General features: G+C 58.7%; 1 protein-coding gene across 3 annotated transcripts in view; it reads right to left on the bottom strand.

Moving 5' to 3' along the window:
- SLC29A1 (solute carrier family 29 (equilibrative nucleoside transporter), member 1) overlaps positions 1–6,792 on the bottom strand; it is a 34,825-nt gene that overhangs the window by 9,052 nt on the left and 18,981 nt on the right. The window lies entirely within an intron of this gene.

The following is a 6,792-nucleotide window of genomic DNA, read 5'->3' as shown; positions in this document are numbered from 1 at the left end:
GGCCACCGCCTGCTTCCGTCTGGAAAGCGCCCACATCCCTGCGTCAGGAGCCCGACCTCCTCTGCAGGCGCTGCCCGGCTGCCCAGCTGCAGCCTCCTGCCTGCTCTGTTTGTTTTCTGTCTGACTTCTCTAAATGCCTCCTAATTTTTCCCACAAAGAGCCAGTGCCTGCCAAGGGGCACACGGGTCAGCGCTCATTACGGCAGGAAATGCATCCAGCCACTGGCTCTTGCAAACAACCCTACAACAAACAGAAAAGGTCACATGAACCACCACTAGCAACAGGGGGCAACCCTGCTCCCACCTGGTGAGAGCAGTCCTACCATAAGGGACCGGGGGATGGAGGCCACCCGCCAGCCACTGGGCTTGCGCAGCACAGCTCTAACCACCTCCTGGAGGAGTCTTCTGATGTTTAGCCCAGCCACCACCTCGGTGGCTGCACAGCCTGGGGGACAGGGGAAAGGAGGAGCCATGCGGGGCCTTGGCGTAAGAACATCCACCTTTGTTCCTGGGCGTAGAGCAGTCCGTCTCATCCCCTTGGAAACGATGTGTAAGCGGAAGGAGCAAGATAACAAGGAGTGGGCTTAACAAACCACAGGCTAGCACCTCTGAGCACGTACAAGCAAGAGACGGCACAATTTTAATTGCCCATTTGTGCCGCACAAAGGCCTTGACAGACACTAAGAGACACCTGCAGTATTGGGACACGCACAATCCCATTGCCAGCCAAGCCCTGGCAGCCCACGGCAGGGCCGGCTGTCACCAAAACCGCCTAACCTCCGCAGAAAAACTTGCACTGCAGGACAGCCATGCCTGCAGGCAGCCGTTTGTCACCGGGGTCGGAGATTTCCCTACCTCTCCCTTCCCACGCATCGCCTTTTCTCCTGCTTCTGCTGCCTTCACCGAAGGTGAGCACAGCGCAGGCTTGGCTTTACACTCAAGAGCAATCTCACAGTGCTGGGTAGGCACACTATGGGTTTATACCCAGAAACACCAGCTCTCTAGAGAAAAGCCCTTTATGCCACGCCAAGCCGTAGGACTGTCCTTGCAGTCCCTAGACAAGGGGCTGTCAGCAGGCCCGATGGTGAGCACCACGCGTCCTCCTGCCGCCACTTGTAGGGGATCACTTTGCAGGGATAAGGTCAGCACTTCCTCCGACCGTGGCCAAGACGGGGCAGGGCCAGCTGCCTCACCAGGCTTCACCCCATCCCCTACATCCGCTCGCCCCCCTGGGTGACACCAGAGCCCTCCTGGCAGGAAGGCTGAACTGGGGGCCCATCAAGGTTTACCTGCAGGCAGGGAACAAGCTGGGCACGGGTGTGAGAGTCACATGAAGCCCTGGTGGCCATGACTCAGCTAGAGGATGGGAAATGCTCCGAGACCGCCTGTTTCATGAGATTTCATGTGCATGCTTGAACTCTAACCACGCTGCTCGTGAGTCCTCCTACCTTGTGCTGGGGTCCAGGGAACCAGCCTCCTGGGCAGCATCCTGCCCGCCTCCACCTTCATCTACCAGCTGCAAGGACACATGCTTGTATTTCACAAGATGTATGAGTGTGTGTGATTACGCACCATCACCGCAGCGCTGGAACAAACGCGAGCCCTCCCAAAATAAGGGCAGGTACCCTGGGTCAAATCAGAGGCCGGCCTGGCTCAAAAGCTTGTCTCCATCAGAGAGCAAAATGCCAAAAAAGGGTAAGAGTGGCACAGGCACAGACTAACTCCCTGACTGCTCCCCCAGTGTCCAAGCTGGGAGAGATATGCTGTTCACGTGTTTTGTAGCCTGCGGCGGGTTTCGCTTCTGCGAAATCCCTGCTTCCCCCTCTAACTCGGGAGCCTCTGAGTGAGGGCAGCATCTCTCCCCACACGCAGGGCTTTGGCCAGGGGTCCCTTGCCGTCAAAAGGTGGATGAACATTGGAGTGGCTTCTCCATGCCAGCCACAGCTGTACAGGCCTGGATTGTATCCACCCTACAGCACGTTTTCCAAACAGAGAAATTCTAGCTCACTTAGTCATCCAGGCACGGCTCCACGCCTTCAGTCCTCCTTGTTGCTTTCCTCCCAACCTTCCCCGGCTCCCCTCAACCCTTCCAGAGATGCTGGGGCTGGGGGCACACAGGGACTGTGAGGGGGTGAGCAGTGAATATGAAGAGCGGCACAAGGCTTTCCTGCTTTGTTTCTGCTTTGTCACTCACAAAGATGATTTGATGTGTTTTTATGCACACTGAGCTATCCGAAACAGCCCCAGGCCTTGCTGTGAGTGGCCAGCTCAGTGTGTAATCTTGTTTGTGGATTTGGGGCTTCCCCCCCTCCCCCATCTATCTCTTGATATTTATCTAAACTGAATTTCATCTGCCTACCGGACGGTGTTGTAATGGTCGTCTGTACCCTTCCTAGCTGGCGCTTGTCCTTACGAACCTGAGTAATCCAATCGCCTCAGCAAGCCCTGTCATCTCATTGCTCATTCCCTTTTCCAGGTCACTCACGAATGCATTGAAAAAACATGGGACCCAATGCAGCAATTTCTTTCCACTGCAAAAACTGACCGCTGACTCCTACGCCCTCCTTCCTGTTTTCATACCAATTACGGAGCCATGCGAGGACCTTCCCTCTTGACCAGCCAGTTCCTTTAAGAACTGGGCTGAAAGCCCTGGTTGAATGTTTTTTGGGAAGAGGCGTGGGCGCCACAAGCCCAGAGTCTCTACAAAGTGCTGCCCCAGCCTGGGGGCCCAGCAGGAGCCTCCCCACCTGCCCACGGACCCCGTCCCTGCGCAGATGCCTGGAACACGCAGCAGATTCACCCGTCAGCTTTTCCCTGAAGTTCCCTCCAGCCCTTCTTAGAAATGAACGTCACATCTTTCCCCCCTCCCAGTCCCCGGGGGCCAGGGCAGTCGTGAATGAATGACTAGAGGCCAGACATGACAGCCAGCCCATTCACCCTCCCTTTCCTTTTGGTGGACATCACCTTGCCCCAGAGACTTGTTGCTGTTTAGCTTTCCTTTCTAACCTTTCCTCTGCAGATGCTCTGAGGAGCTCCCCAAAAGAAGGTGAAAGAAACTGCTCAGGCTCTTCTGGAGCAGACAGAGAAGCAAAAGCTTCATCTGGCTTTTCTGCTATGGCCTCTTTTCCTCCGATCCCCCGTCCCTCCAATGGACTGCAGCAGGCTTCCTACTCCTGATGTGCTTTGCATGCAGTTACCATCAGAGAGCGGATAGCACTTCCTATTATTCTTGTTCTCCTTTCCGAGCCCTTCCTCTTCGCAAACGGGCTTGCTGCACCACCTGCTCCCGCTGGCGCTGCTCGTGCCTGCGTCCTGAGGAGGGAGCTGGGTGAGGCAGCAGGATGGGGGCCTCCCCCCTTCCCTTGCTGCATGCAGACAAACCCCTCTGCATCGCCAGGGCTTGGCAGGCAGAAAAAACCTCCTGCAAGGCAGCCCGTGCAGCACCCTCACCCCACAGAGGTTTCCATGCCATGAGCAGCAGCTATGCCTCCTCAGCACCTCCCTGCAAAGCGTCCCAGCCCTGGGCACCGTTTCTGACCCTGAGCCCGCTTCACCTTGCTCCCTCCACTCCTCCGCTGGCAAAAGGAGAGGCAGCTCCAGACCCTGTCTTTCTTCAGGCTTGCGGCACTCTCAGCCACCATGCAAACTCCTCGCAGAGCAGAAGCTACAGAGCCTGTCCCTGCTCCCAGCAACCGCCGCTGGTCGTTATCTCGGCTGCCGGGTGGCGCGGGGGGAGGATTCAGCCCCACGGTGTGTTTTGAACTGCACACACCAGCCAGCTGCAAAGTCCCTTATCTGGAGAGTTCAAGGAGCCCTGAGAGGCTCCCCGTGGGGCCCTCGCCCCCAGGAGGTAAAGCGACCCGGCTGGGTGGCAAATTCCCCGGGGCCCAGTGGGACTCCAGCGCTGTCCCTGAAGGGCTTCCCACCAGGGAGAGGGGACTCCAGTGCTGTCCCTGAAGGGCTTCCCACCAGGGAGAGGGGAGCAGGCAGTGATGGGGCAGAACCAGCCATAAAACTCCCCCAGGCAACGCAGCTTGGACTTTTCCACCCATCACTGAGTCTCATGAGGCTGTGGGCATCCACCTCCCCACCGGGGCTGCCGAGTGGGTTTCCAGCCCTGACATATCACTGGCCAAATACCAACAAGGGGTCCCTAGCGATGGCAGCCCCATGATGAATGCACACACCTCTCTCCCCAGCACGTAGTGAGTGCCCAAGCCTGGGCATGCCTGGTCCCCGGGCTAGAGAAAACCCCTCCAGGCACCCGTGCAACCCCCTGGAGCGGAGATGGGTGCTCCTGCTCAGCGTCCCATCAAACCCTGCGGGGGGATATTTTAATGTCGCAGCAAGAAGCTTACCAGAAGGGCAGGTTGGTCCCAGCCCCTTGCTCCTGGTCACTTCAGGCCACGGGACTGTGGGGGACAGCGCAGCCTTGGGAGAGGCAGGAAAAGCCCCACAAATATTGGAGCAGTCGCCTGCTCCAAGGCTGGTGGTTTGGAGGTGCAGGAGGAGATACAGCACCCGGGGGGGGGCAGGAGCTAAGGGGGGGGCATAATTTCTGAGGAGGGAGAGATAAGCTGCTCTTGGGAGCCTGTTTGCAGAGACAGGATTCGTAAGAGCTCTTCTGAGGACCTGGTCTCCCTGATGGCACCAGCTCAGGCTGCTGTCCCCTCCAATAGACCATCCCCTCCAAGCCACAACCTTGACCTGCTTCTCGGCAGGCTGGGGAAGGAGGCACATTTTTCCAGGGGTAGGTTCAGGCTCCATTTATTGGAAACTTTTAGAAAAATAAAGACCCTTTCTCCCAAGGGCGGAGGGAGGGATTTGCTCAGGGCTCCACTCAATGCAGCTGCAGAAACCTCCAAAAACAGGCAGAAACCACCTCCAGGACCTGGATGGTGCCTCCAGGCACCTCTCAGTACCTCCAGGGGCTGCCTGGAGATGGGGAAGGGGAGGGGGGGATGACCCACTACAGGCAGGCACAGAGGCTCACAGCAAGCTCACGCCACCTGGCCAAGGCTTCCCATGGGACCGCTGTGGGTTCAGGGAGAGCCTGGGGATTCCTTGCCCAGACCTTCATCCTCACCCGGCATCCTCTGCACCGGGAAGGTCCCCACAGCCTGTCCTCAGGGCTGGTCCGAGCCCCCCGGGCGTGCCATCATGGCCGGCGGAGGTGCTGCCTGGCTCTGCCCAGGGGTCACGGGGAAGGGGGTGCTGCAGGAAGAGGTGCTCCCCCAGGGTCAGCCAGGGGGCCACTGCGGGAAGAGGCACAATGGGAGGAAGCCATGTTTCCGCTTCCCAATGGAGAAAACCCTACAGGACCCCTGGGGAGAACAACCGGACACCACTAATGTAAAAATCAGCTGGGAGCACAAGGAGTGGCTAGAGGCAGCCCCGAGCTGGGAGCGGATCCTCCTTGCATGGAGGAGCCTGGAGCCTGGTGCACTGGTGGCACAGGCTACCACGTACCAGGACAGCCATGCATGGAGGGCAGCAGCAATCCCAACCATGCCACAGCACAAGGCACAGTGCTGGCTCCTGCCTGCCCGCAGCCCGGCTCTCCTGGGGGCAGGTGACACTCCTCATTTCCACCCAGTCCGGTGGGAAGAGGGATGCTCCCTGGTGGGCTGGGGCAGTGCTTAGGTAAGACCCCCTGGGGCATGGCTGCCAGATGCATTTCTTCTGCTTTAGTAGCTTCCCCCCAGTCACGCTCCGTCTTGCTCAAGAGGAATCCCCATCTGTACAGATGATATCTTGGCCAGCCACACCTTGGGCAGCAGCAACAGCACGTCGGAGGGATGGGCTGAGCCTACGGAACTGTGTCCCCATTTCCCCCTCATGTCTGCAAGCTGAAAGGAGTGGAGGTGAGACCTGTAAAGAGGAAGCACGCGGCAGGACAGGACGAGACCAAAACAGCCCGTGGCCAGACAAGTCTGAAGATATGGACTCAATGAATGCACGAGAAGAAACCCAGGCGGGCCAGGCTGGGAGAGAGTCCCACGGATGGGGAATGAAAGAGAGAGGCAAGATGAGTTTCTCTATACCCTGCTGTATCTACCAGCAACACGTGGCTACCCCGAGGTCATCGCTCAGGGAGCAGTACTGGAGAGGAAGAGCAGGACTGCAGGAGGCCACCTGCCCATTGGTGGCCCCCAGGGTGCTGGGATGGAGAGTGGAGAGGATTCCTCCTTCATTGCTTCATGTTCCTGGCCCCAGGTCTGAGCTCAGAGCTGGCAGACCTGGGAAGGAGTCAGGCCAAGACTGACACAAGGGAGCTGAGCACGGAGCAACTTGTGGTGAGGGGCTGGGGCAGAAGGATGGGGACAGCTTACATTGCAGCCGGAGGTCCTCAAAACAGCCCTGCAGTGAGGAGCAAGGTGGGGGGGGGGCTGTGAAATCATTGGAAAGGTCAAAAGCCCCTCTAAATCCTTCCCCAAGCTATGCATGGAGCCCCCGGCGGAGGAGTCTTGGAGGGCTCAGCTCAACCCCAAACATGCTCCCCCACCCCAAATGCCACTCTGCACTTTATGGGGGCTCCTCTCCCCCAGGAGAGCCCGAGCCCAGGGGTCACTCGCTCGTCCCCAGAACAGGGCTGCTTCTGGAAGGGCAGGAAAAGCTGGCAGTCAACCAGCAGCGAGAGCACCTGCCCACAGCAGCCCCCTGCCCGCTGCCACCCAGCTGCCTCCCACACCCCAGGGCACATTTGCCTCCTGTGGGAGAGGCTCTGTCCTTCCAGTTCTGGCTCCTTCCCGTATGGAGCCAGTGCCGGCTGCAAATGCGCAGAGCTGGCAGC

The sequence above is a fragment of the Pygoscelis adeliae genome, unplaced genomic scaffold (assembly GCF_000699105.1).
Source record: "Pygoscelis adeliae isolate BGI_AS28 unplaced genomic scaffold, ASM69910v1 Scaffold218, whole genome shotgun sequence".
Lineage (NCBI taxonomy): Eukaryota > Metazoa > Chordata > Aves > Sphenisciformes > Spheniscidae > Pygoscelis > Pygoscelis adeliae.
This window is presented reverse-complemented; position numbering and strand designations above follow the sequence as displayed.